This window comes from Moschus berezovskii, chromosome 13 (genome assembly GCF_049115385.1).
Source record: "Moschus berezovskii isolate FMDL1 chromosome 13, NW_MosBer_1.0, whole genome shotgun sequence".
NCBI classification, from domain to species: Eukaryota; Metazoa; Chordata; class Mammalia; order Artiodactyla; family Moschidae; genus Moschus; species Moschus berezovskii.
Window position 1 is genome coordinate 71100620 of NC_142472.1, and position 22255 is coordinate 71122874.

Sequence of the window (22255 nt, forward strand, 5' to 3'; positions counted from 1 at the left end):
TTTACCTGGTTCTATGGCTCCTGGTCTTGCCAGGACTCCACACTGTCCCCCTTACAGGCAGTACAACTGCCCTTGTCATCCGTGGAAATAAGAAGGTTGCCAGGAAAGAGCCCGAGGACTCTCTCTGGGTGGCCTATGATGAGCCAGCAGTTATTGAGGTTAAAGGAGTACATCAAGGCTATATATTGTCACCCTGCTTATTTAACTCCTATGCAGAGTACATCATGAGGAACACTGGGCTGGAAGAAGCACAAGCTGGAATCAAGATTGCTGGGAGAAATATCAACAACCTCAGATATGCAGATGACACCACCCTTGTGGCAGAAAATGAAGAGGAACTAAAGAGCCTCTTGATGAAGGTGAGAGAGGAGAGTGAAAAAGTTGACTTAAAACTCAACATTCAGAAAACTAAGATCATGGGTTGGATGCCATCATTTCATGGCAAATAGATGGGGGGAAATGGAAACAGTGACAGACTTTATTTTCTTAGGCTCCAAAATCACTGCAGATAGTGACTGCAGCCACAAAATTAAGACACTTGCTCCTTGGAAGGAAAACTATGACAAACCTAGACAGTGTATTAAAAAGCAGAGACAGTACTTTGCCAACAAAGATCCATATTGTCAAAGCTATATTTTTTCTAGTAGTCATGTACAGATAAGAGAGTTGGACCATAAAGAAGGCTGAATGGAAAAGAATTAATGCTTTTGAACTGTAGGGCTGGAGAAAACTCTTGAGAGTCCCTTGGACAGCAAGGAGATCAAACCAGTTAATCCTAAAGGAAATCAACCCTGAATATTCATTGAAAGGACTGATGCTGAAGTTGAAGCGCCAATCCTTTGGCCACCTGATGCAAAGAGTCAACTCATTGGAAAAGACCCTGATACTGGGAAAGATTAAAGGCAAGAGGCGAGGGGGCAACAGAGGAGGTGATGGTGGGATGGCATCACTGACTGAATGGACATGAGTTTAAGCAAACTCCGGGAGATGGTGAAGGACAGGGAAGCCTGGTGTGCTGCAGTCCATGGGGTCACAGAGTCAGACACGACCTAGTGACTGAACAGCAACAACAACCTCTTTCCCAAGCATATGAACCGAGCCAAGCTCCCCCAAGGTATCCAGCTGTGGGCAGCCGACTTGCCCAAGCATGACTGAACAGCTGGCACCAAAGCTAAGATCATTTGCTGCCCAAACATAGACTGGTTTTGCTCTGAGCTTCAACTCCACCCTTAGGCTTATTCTAATGAAAAGGGAGCTGGTGGGACTTCCCTGGTGGTCCAGTGGTTAGGACTTGGTCTTCCAATGCAGGGAGTGTGGGTTCAATCCCTCGCTGGGAAGCAAGATTCCACATGCTCTGCAGCCAAAAAAAAAAAACAAAAACCCAACATAAAACAGAAGCAATATTGTAACAAGTTCCATAAAGACTATAAAACAATGGCCCACACTAAAAAAAAAAAAAAAAAGCGTGTTAGTGCAAGGAGTCTCCTCTACTGGCAAGCATACCTGCACACCCGCCTCCCAGCACCTCACACCGGGGGCAGGGTTGCACGACTGTTGGTCCTTCCAGTGGCGGTTCTGTCCCTGCCAGTGAGGCTTCTGGATGTGTACTTGACCCTGCTGGTTCAACCTTGTCACCCCACCGTCCCTTACTTTTCAATGATATTTCACAGTTTACTTTCAAATCCATTTCTGGTCTCATTGGCTAAATCAGGAGCTGGCAAACTGCCCCCCACCCCCCACCGATGGACCACATCCTGCCTATTTTTGTTCCTGGAACTCACCCAAGCCCCTTCTCCCACGTTTTGACTACGGCTGTTTCCCCCAAAATGGCACAGTTGAGTAGTTGCTGCAGAGACCATTATGCAAAGCTTAGGCTAGTTGCTAGGAGGCCCTTCACAGAAAAGCTTCGCCAGCCCTGCTATGAACAGTCCCAGGAGGCCAATGCAATTACTATCGTTATTTCCAAGTGACAGGTGGGGGAAAAAAAACCTGGGATGAAAGCAAGTGGCTCAGAAATGTTTTCTTAAGGACACAGAACTGGTTGGCAGAGCCTAATGGAAAGCCAGATGCTTTTGTTCCATATAAAGATTCACATTGAAGACATCCGGACACAAACAAGGCTCAAGCCACAGGGTAGTTCTTTGAGTAAGTCTTTCCGGCTAAGTGACATTGTCTTGGAGGAAAGAAAGGCAAGTTTGTTCTTAAAACATGTCAGAGTCAACACGGAGCCTGTAGCTGTTGGGACCCAGCCCTGAGCTCAAGGCCTGCAGGGACTGAAATGCCAGCCAGAAGGGCCTGGAGTATTCACAGTTGATATATTTCTTATTATTATTGGCTATACCATGTGATTTGCAAGATCTTAGTTCCCTGACTACGGATTGAACCCACATCCTTAGCGGTAAGAACATGGAGTCCTAACCACTGAACCAGCAGGGAATTCCCCAGAGTTGACATTTTATTAACTTTTTATCTTCTGATTGAAAAAGCAAACAGAAGTCTTGCAAGCCATAAGTATGTGAGAAATAAATGGGGAAAAGATACACAAACCAAAGGAAGCTGTAAGCTCTTCCGCTGTCACCAGGGAAGCAGGCTTTCAGGGAGCGGTGTAAGATTCTCTCCTCCCTCTCACCCCACCCTACACTGTGAACAGCGTTTGAGTGACAGTCAGGGCCAGAGTCCTGGCAAAGGAAATGACAACCCACTCTAGTATTTTTGCCTGGGAAATCCCATGGACAGAGGAGCCTGGAAGGCTACAGTCCATGGGGTCATTAAAGAGTGGGACATGACTTAGAGACTAAACAACACAACAGAGTCAGAGTCACCACTTCCCCCTGCTGTCTAGGACTGGAGATGCTTCTCCTAGGCGCTGCTTGTGCTGATTGGTGTGCAAGAACCTGTCATTTCCTAATGGTGTTTAGTGGCAGGCAGATGTCATCTCCTTGGGGCTTTACCCAGAACAGTGTCACCTCCTCCGTCCTCCTGGGGTGATTAGAATAATCTGGGAATGATGGTGAAGGGTGCAGGGGGCCCACAGGAAACTTTGTTCTTGATCCCAGAAAACAAGAGTCTGTGGAGCTCTGAGCAGGCAAACCCAATACTCTGTCGAGGCAAACATTTAAAGCAGGAATGCCACGGGAGAGAAAAAAAAAGAAAAATGAAGGCTGGCCTAGGTTAGAGGTTGAGGCCAACCAGAAAGGGAGAAGGGAGGAGGTGGCCAACAGGAGTCAGTCCTCCTGGGCCAGGTGAGTGGTCACATCTGTAAATCGTGCTTCTTGGATTGGGCAGTGCACACCCTTAGCAACCATACATGGCAGCTCTGAGAAGCACCAACTTCGCTCAAAACCTTCCAGAAATACCTTTGGAAACAGAAGGTTGGGTCAAGCTTAATGAGAGAGAATACACACATGCATACACACACATATACATGGATCTTCTGTAAATCTGTATGAAAGGAACAGAATAAAAATAAAGTGAGCACCTCCAGGCTCTTTGTACTGAACTGCATTATTAATCATCAAGGCTGGGAGACAGTGAAATAAAAGGCGGTAAGAAGTCACTTTCCAAGAGCAGGTCAAAGGTGATGAACAAGAAAAAGGCCAGTTTGAGACTCAGGTTTCTCCCTGGGACCATTAGTTCCTCTTTCTCTCAACCAGAAGCTCTAACCAGCCAGCCCCACTCTTTGCCTCCACATCAATATTTTTCATCAATTTCCTTCCCGTACCCTAAAAAACAAGACTATCAGCTGTAGCCAAGTTCATGCGGACATTAAGGAAATTAAACCCCGGACTTGCTAGAAGACCTGAGGGCAGTGGTTCTCAATGTTCCCTGTGCTCAGAATGTCCTGGAGAGCCTGGGAACACCTCGAGGAGGGGGCTCCAAGCTCCGAGTTTCAGATGCAGTAGTTCTATAGGTGGCACCCAAGAATTTTGCATTTCTAATATAAAGAGGAGAGTGAAAAGGTTGGCTTGAAGCTCAACATTCAGAAAACAAAGATCATGGCATCTGGTCCCATCACTTCATGGGAAATAGATGGAAAAACAGTGGAAACAGTGTCAGATTTTATTTTTGGGGGCTCCAAAATCACTGCAGATGCTGATTGCAGCCATGAAATTAAAAGACACTTGCTCCTTGGAAGGAAAGTTATGACCAACCTTGACAGTATATTAAAAAGCAGAGATATTACTTTGCCAACCAAGGTCCGTCTAGTCAAGGCAATGGTTTTTCCCGTGGTCATGTATGGATGTGAGAGTTGGACTGTGAAGAAGGCTGATCGCCGAAGAATCGATGCTTTTGAACTGTGGTGCTGGAGAAGACTCTTGAGAGTCCCTTATACTGCAAGGAGATCCAACCAGTCTATTCTAAAGGAGATCAATCCTGGATGTGCATTGGAGGGACTGATGCTAAAGCTGAAACTGCAATACTTTGGCCACCTCATGCGACGAGTTGACTCACTGGAAAAGACTCTGATGCTGGGAAAGGTTGGGGGCGGGAGGAGAAGGGGACGATGGAGAATGAGATGGCTGGATGGCATCACCGACTCTGTGGACATGAGTTTGAGTGTACTCCGGGAGTTGGTGATGGACAGGGAGGCCTGGCGTGCTGTGATTCATGGGGTCGCGGAGAGTTGGACACGACTGAGTGACTGATCTGATCTGAATATATTCCCAAGTAAGGGCAATGCTACAGGGAGCACGCTTTGGGAAATACTGGATGATAGACTCGTCAGTTTAAAGCACAGGCTTGGGAGTCAGATGGCCTGTGTGCAAGTCCTGGCCCTGTCTTCTGCCACCTCTGTGACCTGGAGCAAGGTGCTTACACTCTTCACATCTATTTCACCAGCGACAATGTGGTGTTTTGGCAGGGATTAAGTTAGTTAATAATCTATGCAAAGATTCCCAACCCATAGAATGCAGTAAGCAATCCACTGCCTATCTCTGCCTCATTTAAAAAGGAGAAAGGGGACTTCCCTGGTGGTCCAGTGGTTAAGAATCCGCCTGCCAATGGAGTGGGGACATGGCTTCGATGCCTGGTCTGGGAAGATCCCACATGCTGCGGGATGACTAATTCCTCTTTGTTCTGCTGCTAAAGCCTGCGTGACTGAGAGTCCATGGTCTTCAATAAGAGAAGTCACTGCAGTGAGCAGCCCACGCACCGCAACCAAAGAGGCCCCTGCTCGCTGCAACTAGAGAAGGCCCATCACAGCAACAAGACCCACTGCAGCCAAAAGTAAATAACTTTTTAAAAGAAATAATTTTTTTTAATAAAAAGAGGAAAGGAAGGAGAGGAGGTGGTACAATAGAGGAGGGGCAGGAGGGCAGACAGGCAGGGCCAGAGGGTGGCCCGGGACCCTCGGCCTTGTCTGCACGGTGGCTTGGGCTGTCCGGGCCACCACCACCCACTTCCTGCTCGAAAGCTGCCCCCAGACAGTGAAACCCACCACCAGAAGAACAGGAAGAAGAGCGAACTGGCCTGCCTCCTGACACCTTACCCACAAGGAACGGCCACCCCTGCCCACGGGGCATGGGCTTCTCCACCCCAGGCTGTGTCAGATGCAGAAACCTGGGGCTCAGAAAGGTCAGGTGACACCGCAGCATCAGGAAGCAGTGGCCCCGCTGGGAGGAGGGAGGGGGACCTTACTGCACGACCGGCCAACATCTCAGCTGGACCCCGCGTCCCTTTCTCTTTCCTTCCAAAGCCAAGAGTCAGGGTCAGGGTTCAAGGGCTCTTCCTGGGAAAGGGCCCTGGCAGAAGGATGGCAGAGGGTGACGCTCCGTGCGGGAGGTGGTCGGGACCTCCCAAGACAGCGCGCGGAACCCCCTCCCCAAGAGGCGAAGGAGACAAACACAGGGCGGGCCCCGTCCCTCAGCGCCCTGATGAGCCAGGCCAGCTTCCCAGAGCGGCCGGAGCAAGGTGGCAGGGCCGGCCTGAGGGCAGTCGCTTGGCCCTGGGGCAAGGGAGGCAGGCAGGGGTTTGCGCCCGGTGTTCGGAGAGACGGGTGGGGTGGCAGCCGCAGACTGGAGGCCCCCTGCCCTGGGCGCCCTCAGGCTGTGGAAGGCTGTCCCACTAAGGCGGGTATGTGTGTTCGTGTGGAGATGGGCAGAACCCGGAACCTTCCTCCTCGGCCCCACCCGGTCCGTCAGAGACTCTTCCGGCCCCAGGCTTCCGTCCTCACTTCCGCCTACCCCCTCGCTTCCTGTCTCACCATTACCTGGACCGACGCTGCTGCTGCGAACGCCTGGAATGTGACCTCCCCTCCCATGAAAGGGCGAGGACGGCCCTGGTGCCTCCTGGGCCGGAGGTCAGATAGGCCAGCTTCCAGGCTCACTCACTCCTCATCTTTGCTTGCTGCACCCTGCCGGAGGGAATGCTAGGTCACATGCCACCTCTTTGTCCTGACCAGCGGCCTCTCTCTTCAGGAAAAGGTGTCATTTTCTTTCCGATCTGATTTCAAACCAAGCAACAACCATCATCAGAGGGACTTGAAATGCCTGAAGTCACATACACTGTCATTGTGAATCTCTCTCTGACCCGGTCAACCCAAAGTATGATTCCAAGGAACGCTGTAAATTGCAGCTAGGTGACAGCTAAATACAACATAAACAAGTCACAAACCTCACAAGCTCAGTGAGAATGACAGAAACAGGCTGAAAAATTAATATGTCACACACACAGCTCTGCCTTGTCTTTTTTTCTGATTTAACCACACTTACGGTTTTATCGACACTAGATAATCTTAAGCCACGAAATTGTGCTTTGGGGATTGTAAATGTCTTTTGAAGTGAGTGGTTCCACACCGAACTCCCCTGATGTATCAGAAGAGTTTGAAAGAGTTTCATGATGTGATCTGAAAGGTGTTAAAAGGCAGCCCTGTATCCCAGAACTTCTTCCTTGCCACAACACCTGAAATTCCCACAGTTAAAGGGATGTGGTATTGAGTTCAGAAGTCATCTGCTAAAAGTCAAGTCCGTTACTCAAAACAGACCTTTGGGCTAACACAGTCCTCTCTCCTTTCACTTCTTCCTTCTTAAAATAGTATTGGGTGACCATCTGTATCTCAAGGGCTGTTAACTAAGGCCTGCCCTTCAGTGGTTTCCTGACATGGTCTGTCATTTTAGTGCATATATTACAGACACACAGCCCTCTAGAGAGAGGTCTCTAACTCCCACTGTATTTTCAAGGCAGTCCATGACTCCCCAAAGAGTGTGTGTGTTGTGTGTGTGCTAAGTTGCTTCAGCCATGTCCAACTCTTTGTGACCTCACAAACTGGAAACCACTTTGGAAAACTGCTCGGGAGCATCTAGTAAAGCCAAACAGATGATTACCCTACAATCCTGAAAGGTGAAAAGGTTAGTCACTCGGTTAGTGAAAGAGTTGGTCTGACTCTTAGCAACTTCATGGACTGTAGCCTGTCAGGCTTCTCTGTCCATGGGAGTCTCCAGGAAAGAATACTGGAGTAGGTTGCTGTTTCCTTCTCCAGGGGATCTTCCTGACTCAGGGATTGAACCCAGGTCTCCTGCATTGCATGCAGATGCTTTCCCATCTGAGCCACCAGGGAAGCTCATATAATATAGCTACATAATTTATTACACGTATACAGCACGACAGGTACTCTGCTTAGCACTACTTCCATTATCTTATTTAATCCACACAACTTAAGATCTATTACTCCCCCATTTTACAGATGGTGAAACTGAGGCTAAGAGTGATTGATTACCTTGGTAAAGTCACCCAGGTTATAAACAGCCAAACTGGGTAGTCTTACTCCAGAATCCATGCTTTTGACCAATGTGTCAATATTTCTCAAACACGAGTGGGTCTCACAATCACCTGGAGAGTCTGGGAGGCACTCAGATATCGGGGCTCCACTCTAGAGTTACTGATTAAGTAGCTTTGTAGTGGGGCCCAAGAACGGGCATTTCTAACAAATTCCCAGATGCTGCTGCCGCTGGCCTGGGGACCCCTTGCCATATGGTGAGTCTCCTTCTCTTTACAAAGACCCCTAAAATGTTTTCATAAGATCATATATTTTTTGTAAGAATATTTATAAATTTAAGAAGACATTTGTATGTTATTTTCTCAAAGCAGATCCTTAAAGTTGTATAAGCTTGTCTCCTCTGCCCCACCACCAAAGCCTTGAGGTGTCTTCCTTCAGTCACATGGCTCCTGATTTTATCTCAGACCTGTAACCTTGGGTTACAGTCCATCCCCGCGAGCAGGAGCCACCCCCAGTCCAGGAGGCTAGGATTTCACCAAGTTCTTCAGTCTGTCAGAGTCTATCTGTGAACACGATCTGTCTGCAGTTTCAGATAAAGAGGGGATGAAACTAGTTTAATGTATTAAAGTGACTGTCTTAGCCATCCAGCCACCCTGGCAAGCGTGGGGATCTTAAGAATGCCGCCAGTGTCCCTGAAGAAGGGAGGGGAGATGGGGAGGCCCCTGGACCAGGGAGAGAAGCCCTTCCTTAGTACCGGATGGTGAGGAGCGAGCAGGGCCCTGCATGCTGGTTGCTTCAAATCTTCCCCTGGGAAGAGCTCAACACCACCCCACGTCAGTGAGCATGGCATTTAGGAAGTAGGGGAAAAAGGGGGAGAAATAAAAGCCTGACTGGACCTCTCTACAGCAACTCAGACCTGGAAGATCCCCCAGGAACCTGGCTCCCCCCACCCCTTCTCCACTACGCAGCATGCTCTCGGCCGGCACTGGCCAACACAAACACAACACCAACCCAACAGATGTAATTTTACATTTCCTCGTAGCCCCATTAAAAAGACTGGAAACAAGGCCAAGTCAACTTGAAATAATAAACTTAATCCAATATATTCAAATTTTGATCACATCAACATAATATAAAAACCATTCATGAGAGCTTTTACGCTTTCTCATAAGGAGGGAGGGAAATCTGGCATCTTTATACTCAGAGCACATCTCCATTCACATGCAAGGTGTTCAACAGATGACGTGAAATGTGGTTCTAACAAAACAAGAAGGTTGTGTTTAAAGGGAAAATATTTCATGTTGCTCCCATTTTAAAATTTATATCAAAATAAGTTAAATTAAAACTTCAGATCCTCAGTTGAACCAGCAGTATTTCAAGTGTTCCATATGCACATGTAGGGAGCATTGGGACAAACTGACATCCTGGGCCTTCTGGAAATCCATGCGGAGCAGAGGAGGATTTCTGGCCCTGAAACAGTAGTGGCACTAGCGGTCTCGATATATCAGGGAGAGAGAGAGGGAGGAATTTTGGAATTTGGAAAAAAGCAAAAGGAGAAACTTCAAGATGGTTAGGACTCCTATTATAGAATCTCTTATCTCTGAAATAACTCATTTTTAGCAGTAATTACCACATCAATGCTAAAGGAAATCAACCCTGAATATTCACTGGAAGGACTGATGCCGAAGCTGAGCCTCCAATCCTTTGGCTACCTGATGGGAAGAGCTGACTCACTGGAAAAGACCCTGATGCTGGGAGAGATTGAGGGCAGGAGGAGAAGGGGATGGCAGAGGATGAGATGGTTGGATGGCATCACCGAATTGATGCACGTGAGTTTGAGCAAGCTCTGAGAGTTGGTGATGGACAGGGAAGCCTGGCGTGCTGCAGTCCGTGGGGTCGCAAAGAGTTGGACATGACTTAGCAACTGAACAACCACCACCACATTAATAGGTTTTGTGATGGGTTGTTTTGAATCCACCTCCTCTGCTGTCAGCTCCATAAGGACAGGAACTGTATCTCTTACTCACTGTTCTATCCAGTTACCATATCTCTCAGTAGTGTTGAAAGAATAAATGAATCACACTGAATCTCTGCAGGACAGGTGAGGTGTGTGATTCTGCCCGTGCAGAAGCAAATCAGTCCAACCGAAGTGACCATCTGAGCAAGACTTGTTGAGTCAGCACAGAGCCTACCATTTAGCTAAAAGTCAACCACCAGCACTTCCCTGGGGACTCAGTGGCAAAGAATCCACTTGCCAGTGCAGGAGACACGGGTTGGAACCCTGGTCAGGGAGGATCCCACATGCCATGGGGCAAATGAGCCCGTGGGCCACAACTACTGAGCCTGTGCTCTAGAGCCTGGGAGCTGCAATCCAGAGCCCATGTGCTGCAGCCACTGACGCCAGGCACCCTAGAGCCCGTGCTCCGCAACGAGAAGCTCGAGCACAGCAAATGGAGAGCAGCCCCCTGCCCGCTGCAACTAGAGAGGAGCCCACGCAGCAGTGAAGACCCAGCAGAGCCAAAAATTAATTACATAAAAAATAAAAACTACCAAATTGGGCTGAATGCCTCCATCTCACAGGTGAAGTAGTTTGAGGTATTGGTAGGTGATGGTACGTGAAGTCCTGAATCCCTGTAGAACCTGACAAGCTCTCATCACACATGACCTGAAACCACCCTCCTTCCCACTCAGATCCTGGTTTCTGGGTTCCTCGTTTTATTTCCTGCAGTTCCGGGGATATTGGAGTCAAGCAGTTCAGACTCTTACTGAGCAATGGGGAAGACTGGGATTTTTAGGGCAGGTGACAGAAATTGAACCCTGACTCCCTTAAGCAGAAAGGAGAACTCGTTGCAGAAGTCTTGGGCCTGCAGGGGACCCTGGACAAGAATAGGACTAGGGTCAGGACAGCTGGAAGCAGGCCGGCCACACTGTGTCCTCCCCTCTCTCCCTCTGTCCTGGACCTACCCCCCACCCCTTCCACATCCTCTCTGTTCTGAGACATGTGTCAGTAAACGCCACCAGTTACCAAACTTCAGAGCTTCAATCTCAGCCACCAGCAGGACTTTGGCACAACTGCTGAATCCAAATTCGAGAAGCCCACTTGGGGGCCTCTTTGGCCTAGCTTGCCCAGGTGTCCAGGCCTGGATAAATCAACATGGCCAGGCCTGGGTATTCACAGTACATACTCCAGCGTCAAAAGATGTTGAGACTTTTTCTGTTGCCTAGATATGGTGAGTTCAACTCCAGCAAAAAAAAACAACCAAGGAGGCATACTCCCGCTTTGTGAAGAAAGTCACCTCCAGAGTGTACCCAAGAGATTACCAAGCTGATGCAACCGTCATGCCAGATGGGCCCTCCTAACCCCTGTGAGGTGACTGAGGGAGAGAGGGGGGCAGTGATTTGGGCTTAGACCTCATGTGGATGGAGTGAGCTCATCAAGGAGGGGTGCCCTCCTGCCCGCCCCCTGCCCCAGGTCAAGGGAGGCACTGAGAGAATTCCGCTGGCGTGCTGGGTCAGGGGGAGGGGAGCCTGGCAGCTCAGGGCCAGCTCCGTGGGCGTGAGAGCTGCACAGTCGCCCAGGGCCGGCACTCAGGAGGGCCCCATTTGGTTTAATGCTCTGCTGTGGCCGTGTTGGAATGCTTAACAGTTCAGCAGTTTTGCACTGGGACCTGCAGGTTAAGTGGCCCATCCTGAGGGCCATCCATCATCTGGGGACACTGCCCAGGCAGTGGACTTGCTGTCCGTCCTTGTGGCTCCACGCAGAGCAGAGAGAGGGTGGCACTGGGGCACCCAGTACTGCCCTCCATTTGAGGAGGGCAAGGATATAGTGGTTTCCGTTGGTCAAGGAGACACAGTGGTGGAGGGCTGACAGCAATCATCTTGCTGATACCCTAACAAAAATCTGTTCCCATGCAAAGCACTCTGATAACAAGAAAACTGGGGTCTCCTGATGGTAGAGGCTGAATAGAATAGGGAATGATGTTGGGCTGAACAGGCCCCTGCACACCAGGGAACTGAGCCCAGGGGAGACCCTACAGACGCTTCAAGAACTCAGAGTCTTCACACACTTTGTGAGAGGGCCACTGATGGGACGTCTGCCTCACCGAGGGCATCAGAAAAATAGTGCGGGACCCTGATGAGAAGGGGTTGCAGCTGAACCCTAGGGCAGAGCAGTCTGCCTCCCCCCGCTCCATCCAAACTCCTTTCACTCCCCCTAGTTCCTGAGAAGAGAGATGAAGGAGGCAGCTCAAGGGAGGATCGTGCTGCCATTCCTAACATCCCACTGCAGGTCCTGGGATCCTAGGAAGAGGACAAGGTGAGCTGGGAAATGCCCATGAGACCAGAAGTCGCAACCTGGGCTGGAATGCACTTTAAAGTCTACAATCATCTGAAAGGCACCTGGCCAAGATGCTCTGAAGGACTCCTCTACCCAACAGGGCTATGGTGAGCGTCCACACGGCCCGGCTGGGACACTGAGTGGGGGCGGGGGAGACACATCTGGTTTATGTAGACAGGCGGCCAGGTTGAGCTCACGGCGCTGACACAGCAGCGCCACAGCACCTGTGATGAAGGGGCCCTGGCACACCTTGCCAATGTGCCCACATGGTGTGTGGGGGGTATGAGGCAGGCTCACAGCCACTCACGCCCTCTGATTCCGTGGGGGACCTAGCATCACCTAGGGATGGTGCACCCCGAGATGGCCTGCTTGGTGTCCCCCCGCTGCACACATTATGGGGCTCTGCATTTAGGAGGCGCTCACTAAGGTCACTGAGTTACCGCCCAGAAGAGCATCCAGTTCTTTCCACAACGGTTGAGAACAGTGGTTCTCCAACATCAGAATCTCCCACGGGATGACCTGTGAAAACACAGCTGGGCTTCACGCCTGGCGCTTCGGATCAATAGGTCCAGGGTGGGGCCTGAGAATCTGCATTTATCACACATTCCCAGGGGACCACACTGAGACCCAGGGTGTTCAGGGCTGCCCCCTCTGAGAGCCACACCCTCCACAAGGGGACTGCTAACAGAGGCAGTCTCTTCCTGGTCTGCAGGCCTGGCCTCCCAGTGGATCACCTGAGGCTCATCTCCCTCCTGCAGCCCCTGCCCGAGTTGAGGACTCCAGGCCTTTCTTACTCCACTCGGAACTATGAAGTCTGGAGGTGCCAGGGGCGTGGAATTAAAGGCAACCTCTGCACGCCAGCCTCCCCAGACCTGGCATGATCCCCCTCTGCCTCCACAGCCCTCTGGTTTGTTTTAAAGGACATCTAAGAGCAAGGGGCTGATCAACCTCTTCTCAGCTTCCTGTGGGTTTTTTTTTTTTTTTTGGAGATTAAAAAAAATGTTTAAAAAATTTAATTAGATTCTAATCCTGCACTGTTTTGAAAGTGTCTTTACATCATGATTCACTCTAGTTTAAACTTTTTATTATGTATTGGAGTATAGTTTACCAGATGGCGCTAGTGGTGAAGAACCCTCCTGCCAGTGCAGGAAATATAATGAGACCTGGGTTGGGAAGATTCTCCTGGAGGAGGGCATGGCAATCCACTCCACTATTCTTGCCTGGAGAATCCCATGGTCAGAGGAGCCTCGTGGGCTATAGTCCATAGAGCTGCAGAGAGTCGGACATGACTAAAGTGACTTAGCATGCATAGCTGACTCACAATGTTGTGATAATTTCAGGTTGACTCAGCCTTACACACACATGTATCCATTCTTTCCCAAACTCCCTAGCCATTCCTATGGGCTCCTTTTTTAATGTGATAAAATATACGCAACACAAAATTTACCATTTCAACTGTGTTAAAGTGTACTACTCAGTGGCAGTAAGTACATTAATATTGTTATGTAACCATCACCATTTCCTGTTTCCAGAACTTTCTCACCCCAAACAGAAACTCTTGTACTTAAACAATAACTCTGCATTCCACTCCCCTCCATTCTACTTTGTCTCTATGAATTTGCCTAATTTAGGTACCTCATATAAATAAGACCATATCGTATTTATTCTCCGTGTCTATTTCACTTAGCGTAATGTCCTCAGGGTCCATCCGTGCTGCAGCATGTGTCAGGACTTTATTCTCTAAGGCTGAATAACAGTCCATTGGATGGGTGTATACTCCATTTTGTGTATCTATTCATATGCTGTGGGCATTTGGGTTGTTTCCACCTTTTGGTTAATGTGAATAATGCCGTTATGAACAGTGTTATATACATATCTGTTTGAGTCTCTACTTTCAATTTCTTGAGCTATTAATATATACTGAGAGGTAGAATTGCTGACACATATGATAATACCATATTTAAAATTTTCAGGAATCACCATACTGTTTTCCAAAAACTTTAATCTACCGGGAACAGAGATCCTAGAACCTCACCAGTATCCTCTGTAGAGGATCTGAGGCTGCCTCTACCAACAGGCTTATGGCCCCAAAGTGCTGTTGAAGTGGCATAACCAAGCTCCTTATTTATAAACATGGAAAACCTAAGACCGGCCTGTCACCCCAGTGCCCTCGCTCTATGAGATGAACGGGTTGTAGCTGAGAGAAGTGAGGCTGCTCGGTGGCTCTGCTGATACCTCACTCCCCAGGGTTTAGCCCAAACACCATCTTGCAGAGACCCTGGCTGGCCCTAAGCATCCTCCAGCTTTGCTTTACTTTCTGCACATAACAAGCTAAGATTGTCTGTCTCCTTGTTTATTCTCCTTCACTTCCAAATAGATATGAGTGAGGGCAGGAACCTTACCTGTCTTAATCACAGCACAGTCCTGGCATCCAGAACTATGCCTGGCACATTGTAGGCACTCAGATAATTTGACCGACTGAATAAAATAGAAATGGCCTATAAGAAAGTATATTTGTTGTTCGTTGTTCAGTTGCTAAGTTATGTCTCAGTTCAGTTCAGTCGCTCAGTCATTCCGACTCTCCGCGACCCCATGAATCACAGCACGCCAGGCCTCCCTGTCCATCACCAACTCCCGGAGTTCACTCAGACTCATGTCCATCGAGTCGGTGATGCCATCCAGCCATCTCATTCTCTGTCATCCCCTTCTCCTCCCACCCCCAATCCTTCCCAGCATCAGAATCTTTTCCAGTGAGTCAACTCTCTGCAATTCCATGGAGTATAGCCTGTCAGGCTTCTCTGTCCATGGGATTCTCCAGGCCAGAATACTGGAGTGGGTAGCCTTTCCCTTCTCCAGCGGATCTTCCCAAACCAGAGATCGAACCCAGGTCTCCCTCATTGCAGGCAGATTCTTTACAGTCTGAGCCACTAGGGAATGTACATATGACTCCAATATTTGCAAGAAATAGTCTGCAACCTTTGCAATTCTCCCAAACACATAGTCTTCCCATAAAACCAACCTTTTTTTTTTAAGATAAAGTCATACTGAGGTGCTCGCTAAGTGACTGACTCCAGTACAGCAGTTTTGAGCCTTAGACTCTGCACAGTGTTGACTCTGCACATGCCAGATTTGCCACTCTTTCCACAGGCCTGGGACGGTTTGGGAAGGGTTACCATTCCATTAACCAAGGTCTTTAATTGGGATCAGGCTGAAATTTTTCTTTCCATAAAGATTGTAAAGCCCTATGATTTTCTAAGGAATGCGTCCCCCGGTGTAAACAATGCTGTGGGCAACGGGAAGAAAGGAGAGATGGAGGAGCTTGGCTTCTCACCCCATCCGTGTAGTCAGTCAGCATCACCGTCCCTGGTCCCGATGTTCCCACAGGAGCACACTGCGTATAGATTGGGGCAGAATTTCCAGGAATGCCACATATGCTTTCATGTCAACTGGTTGCAAACTGGACCGAGACAGGTGAGACTTTGTCCTGAGCGTGAAGGAGAGCTAGCTGGGGGCTGGGTGGGAGGCAGGAAAGCATGGCCATGACTCACGTGGCACAGACCCTCCAGTTTATGGTGCTTGACCTAGGAATTAGGAATTTCAATATCAACATGAAAACCCACAGCATTTTTTGTGCCTTGGAGCTCCTCTGTGGCTCCCACAGTCCACAAAGGACATGCTATCCATGTCCTGGCCTCTGAGTTCCCTGTGCTCCACTGTGGCTGAACTGCTAGCCCTTTGCCAGGCTCTGCTGTCCACCTTCCCTGCAGAAGCAGTGGGGTTAAATGGGAAGAAGGGACAAGAGATCCAGGTTGGAGCAGGTCGGTCAGCAGGACCAGGCACGACCCTGCAGGAGTTCCACCTGCTGCCACCAGGACAGCACCTGCCTGTCACACCTCCTTTCTCAGTGTGGGCTGTCCGCTCCCCTCCTCTTCACCAGCCAAACACTCCCTTCAGTAAAGCCTCCTTCCCCTGATAGCTCCATTGGTAAAGAATCCACCTGCGTTGCAGGAGACTCTGGTTCAATTCCTGGGTCAGGAAGATCCCCTGGAGAAGGGCTAGGCTACCCACTCCAGTTTTCTTGTGCTTCCCTTGTGGCTCAGCTGGTAAAGAATCTGCCTACAATGCGGGATACCTGGGTTCAATCCCTGGGTTGGTATGATCCCCTGGAGAAGGGAAAGGCTATACCCGCTCCAGTATTCTGGCCTGGAACTGTATAGTTCATGGGATCGCAGAGTCGGACACAACTGAGCGACTGTCACTCTTCCAATGAATCTGCCTATTTGACTTAGGTTACCACACTCTGTGACTTTAACATCCTTCAGGTTTTTAAGATTCCATATGTTTATTTTCCATTTGTGATTAGGGCTTCCCAGGTGGCTCAGTGGTAAAGAATCTGCCTGCCAAACAGGAGATGCAGGTTTGATCCCTGGGCCGGGAAGATCCTCTGGAGGAGGAACTGGCAACTCCAGTATTCTTGCCTGGAGAATCCCATGGACAGAGGAGCCTGGCGAGCTATAGTCCGTGGAGTTGCAAAGAGTCAGACGTGACTTAGCAACTAAACAATATGTTTATTTAAGATGGGCCTGACTTCTTTGAGGACAGAGTCTGCCTCTTCTGCTTCCTCATAAACCTTTCCTGTATTCAATAGAGTACCAGAGGGGCCATGGGAATTGGAGAGTAGAGAGTGAAAGATGCTGAGGAAGAAGAGGGTTCTGAGGGGAGGGGAGGCAATCAGACGTAGCAGTCACACCCGCACACAGCAGGAGGAGGAGAGGGGCGGGGGAGAGAGAAAGAGAGGGGAGGGAAGGGGGAGGGAGGGAGAGGGAAGGAAGGGGGAGAGATGGAGGGGGAGAGAACAGAGAAAGGCACCAAAAGGGCAGTGCTGGATTCAAGAGTTAGAAACTCGGAGAACTTGAAGAGCAAGTTTGACATAGTTGTCAGAAAAGGCTAGACTCCAGTGTTCTTGCCTGGAGAATCCCAGGGAAGGGGGAGCCTGGTGGGCTTCCATCTATGGGGTCACACAGAGTCGGACACGACTGAAGTGACTTAGCAGCAGCAGCAGCAAAGGCCTTAGGAAGTGAATGAAGGATGGCGCCCAGGGCTGGTAATAGGCACTTTCAAACACAGCTCACCAAGCATACATTTGTGTAGCCATGCATTGAGAACTTTAAAAATATTCATACCCTTTGGCTTAGGATTTCATTTCTAAGCATGGCTACAGACAAGGATGCAGGCATAAGAATGTCTATCACAGCAATACTTACAACCATGAGACAATGAAAACCACTTCAGTGTCCAAAATCGGATCTGAAATATTAGTCATCGCCACTATTATGATGACAAAGAACGGTTAATCACCTAGGATTACAATATCATGTTTAATTCAAAGTTCAGAATATACGATATTTAGCGTTCTTGCTTGGAGAATCCCAGGGACGGGGGACCCTGGTGGGCTTCCGTCTATGGGGTCACACAGAGTCGGCAGCAGCAGTATGATTTAAACTTTGTAAAATATAAACAGATATCTACTGATCTATTTACTTACCTACCATTTAGGCATCTAGTCTCACAGATAAAGAAAGGCTGAAAGGAAACCCGCTGGAACACTAGTAGTCAGCGGTTATATCTACATTGTGAGCTTAGAAGTGATTGATTATCTGCTTTCTTTCCTATATTTTGTCTTTTCCAGATTTCTGTACTAATTACGAGTCATGCTTAACACTCAGGGATACAAAGGTTGCTATAAAAATAGAATGAGACTGTGGTGAGGAAGTGGAAGGATAGAATGAAGATTATCTTAAAAGTTCAGAGGAGGAAAGAGGCTTTTGACTCAAGATGTCAACACAGAAGTCTCCTGAATTCACTTCCTTTCAAGGAACACCACATATCTACAGTTACATATGGAACAATTTCCTCTGAAATAAATCTGGAAACTAGCTTAGTGGTTCTTACACACTTGGCAAATGAACCAATAGCTAACATCATACTCAATGGTGAAAAACTGGAAGCTTTGCTTCTAAGATAAGGAACAAGACAAGAAAGCCCACTCATGCCGCCCACTCACCACAGTCCTGAAAGTCCTAGCCAGAGCAATTAGGTAAGAAAAAGAAATAAAAGCATCCAAATCAGAACAAGAGAAGTAGAACTGTCTCTATTTGCAGATAACATGACATTATACATGGAAGACCTAAAGACTTCTCTCAGAAATTGTTGCTGCTGCTGCTGCTGCTAAGTCACTCCAGTCGTGTCCGACTCTGTGTGACCCCTTAGACGGAAGCCCACCAGGCTCCCCCGTCCCTGGGATTCTCCAGGCAAGAACACTGGAGTGGGTTGCCATTTCCTTCTCCAATGTGTGAAAGTGAAAAGTGAAAGTGAAGTCGCTCAGTCGTGTCCGACCCTTAGCGACCCCACGGACTGCAGCCTACCAGGCTCCTCCATCCATGGGATTTTCTAGGCAAGAGTACTGGAGTGGCTTGCCATTGTTAGGACTAATCAATACATTCAATAAATGTATAGGATATAAAATCAATATATAAAAATTAGTTGTTTCTATACATTAGTAACAATCCCATTTACAATTGTTTCAATTGTGGGAATTGTAGGAATTCAATTGCAGGAGTAAGTTTAAACAGTTAGGTGAAAGATCTGTACACTAAAAACTGTAAGACATTAATGAAAGGAACTGAAGATACAAATTAACGGGAAGAATATTGCAAAAATATCCATACTACAAAGCAATCTACAGATTCAGTTCAATCCCTATCATAATTCCAAAGGCATTTTTAAAAAGAGAAATGAACACTCCCAATCCTATATGGAACCACAGAAGACTCAGAATACCTAAAGCAATCTTGAAGGAAAAAGAACAAAGCTTTTTCCTCAAATTGGGAAACATTTATACTCTCCGATTTCAAACTATGTTATAAAGTGCTAACAAAACAGTGTGGAATTGGCCTAAAATAGACACGCAGTCCCTGATAGCTCAGTTGGTAAAAATCCACTTGCAATGCAGGAGACCCCAGTTTGATTCCTGGGTTGGGAAGACCCTCTGGGGAAGGGAAAGGCTACCCTCTCCAGTATTCTGGTGTAGAGAATTTCATGGACTATACATATACAGTCCATGGGGTCACAAAGAGTCAGATAGAACTGAGTGACTTTCACTTCACAATGAAACAAAAGAGACCCCAGAAATAAACCTATACATATATGGTTGATTTATGATAAAGGAACCAAGACAATACAATAGGGAAAGACCAGTTTCTTAAGTGGATGGCAAAGAATGAAACCAGACAACTATCTCACACCATAACAAAAATCAACTCAAAATGGATTAAAGACTTGAATGTAAAACCTGAATCTATAAAATTCCTAGAGCAAAACATGGACAATCAGCTCCTTGACATAGGTCGGTGATGAATTTTTTTGATTTGACAACAAGAGGCAAAAGGAAAAAGAACATAAATAAGTGGGGGACTATATCAAACTAAAAGGTTTCTGCACAGCTAAGAAAATCATCAACAACATGAAAAGCAAGTCTACTGAGTGGGAAAGATATTTGCATATCTGATAAGGGGTTAACATGCAAAAAATATAAAGAACTCATACAACTCAATAGCAAAAAGCTAAACAATGCCATTAAAAAATGGGCAAAGGATCTGAACATTTTTCCAAAGATGACACACAGATGGCCAACACGTACATGAAAAGATGCTCAACATAATTAGTCATCAGGCAAATGTGAATCAAACTCACGAGTCTATCACTTCACACCTGTGAGAAAGGCTATTATCAGAAAGAAATCATGTTTGTGAGGATGTGCAGACACAAGAACACTTGTGCCTTGTTAGTCGGAATGTAAATCGGTGTGGCCACTATTGAACACAGTATGGAGGCTCTTTAAAAAATTAAACATACAACTACTATATGATCCAGCAATTCCACTTCTGAGGATTTATCCAAAGGAAATGAAATCACTGTCACAATAAGATGTTTGCACCCCCCATGTTCATTGCAGCATTATTCACAATAGTTAAGACATGGAAACAACCTAAGTGTCCGCTGACAGTGAACGGGTAAAGAAAATGTGGCAGACTCACACGGTGATTATTCAGTCACAAAAAGGAAGGAGTCCTTCCATCTACAGCAATGTGGATGCACATTAAGGGAATTAAGCTAAATGACATAAATCAGACAGCAAAAGACAAAGTGGACGCTATCACTACTATGTGGAGTCTTAAACAAACCTGAACTCACACACAGGGAGCAGACTGGTAACTGGCAGACACTGAGGGTTGGAGTGGGTGGTTGAAATGACTGAAGTGGTCAAAAGTTTCAAACTTCCAGCTGTAAGATGAGGGCATACAATGAACAACATGCTTACTATTTTTTTTTTTTTAATTGAAGGGATGGGGAAAGAAAGAAAACTAATTCAAGGGATAGCAGTGGTTGGGAAGGCTTGGTTTGGGGTTATTTTTAAAGCTGATACAATACACCATCCTCTCAGACAGAGGAGACGACAATAGGGAGGGTGAAACTGAAGAACCAGCGGGGACAGTGACGAGAATGACCAGAGCCACAGGGCAAGGCACGGGGAGAGGCTGTCTCAGAGGGAAGAGGGTCCCTTCTTCCCCGCGATGATCCAAGGCAGAGAGGAGGCAGCGAGGAAGAACCCAGAGTGGCCTTGCTAATGACCTTGATGATGACCTTGTTCTGCTCTGGTGCACAGCAGAGGATGGGGGTGAGAGGTGGGGAGGGGGGGGCGCTTGGGCTTTAAAGCAGGGTAGGCACCTCACTGTGTCTGCACAGCTACACCTGGGAGCGGAATCCTTCCCAGCTTCCTAATAAAATAGGTTCCACAGCTCTGTGCTCTCATTTTTCTACCTTCCAGAGACTCTTGCAAAAGCAAAATATATGGACAAAGTCTGTTACTGGTTGGCACACTGCCCTGGGCAGGTGGCTCCTGGGGGGAGTCTGGGAGAATATAGAACACAGTCTTCTCCTGGGAGCCCCTGGGACTCAGCGGGTCTAAACCTGACACCTTCGATCTGCCTGCTGGAGCCAGCTCCCCTCACAGATCACTGTTCCTGTTAAAGGCACGGACGTCCAGACAGTGCTGAAGCCCGGAGTTACCTCTGACAGCTTCCTCCTCCAGGACCTTTTCACCTCTTCTTTGTGGTTTCCGGCGCCCACCTCGGTAATATCCCCACTCCCAGTGTTGGCCTCAGATCCTCATCACCTCTGAGGATGACAGAAATGCAGACCAGCTGGTCTCCCCGCCTCCAGCCTGTTCCCACTGCTCCAACCCCTTCAGTGCCTTGTTCTGTTTGATCCAGGGGCATTTGAATATGCTGTTCCTACCTTTCCTGCCTTCTCTTGGCCAAGGTTAATCATGGCAACCCACTCCAGTATTCTTGCCTGGAAAATTCCATGGACAGAGGAGCCTGGTGGGCTGCAGTCTATGGGGTCACAAAGAGTTGGATATGACTGAGCATGCATGCATGTGACAATCAGCCTCCAGACTCTGCTCTGACCCTCCCCCTCCCTGATACCAAAGAGGCTGTACTGTGCAGTCTGGAGGCAGGAACACGGTTCTGTTTAGCCCACAGTCATGTTATTCCAGCGTCTAACCTGGTCTCTGGCACATAGTGAGTGCTTGGAAGTGATGACGGAAGAGCTGAACAAAAAGTGATGCTCACAGCTTGTTCTACTCAAGTTAGATGATCAGGGAACTAACACCTGTGTTATGCCTGCTCCAGGAATTATACCTAGTTATCCCAAGTGCTTTGAATACACTATTTCAATAAGTCTCAGATCAACACAGAGGTAGAGGTTATTACTCTTTTGCAGATGAAGAAACAGGCTTAGAGAGGGAAAACGTTTACGCAAAGGCACCCTCCACCGTTAGCACCCACCACTGTCTAACTCCAAAGTCCCTATAATCGTGATCTCTATATTTTCATACTCTTATCTCCTTCTCCAGTTAAATTCCCTAGTGATCGCAAACCTTAGGGAACTAGGCAGTCACTCCTTTGCACAGAAGTTTAGGGTTTCTAAGAAGTAACTTTATGCCATCTACACATCTGTAAATGTTTATTTCTTATCTTTACATCAGGCTGAGAGGTCCCTACAGACCAGGACTATGTCTTAATTCATCCTTGTACAATATACAATTCTGGGCAAGTTACAACTATTTCGTAAATAGCTAC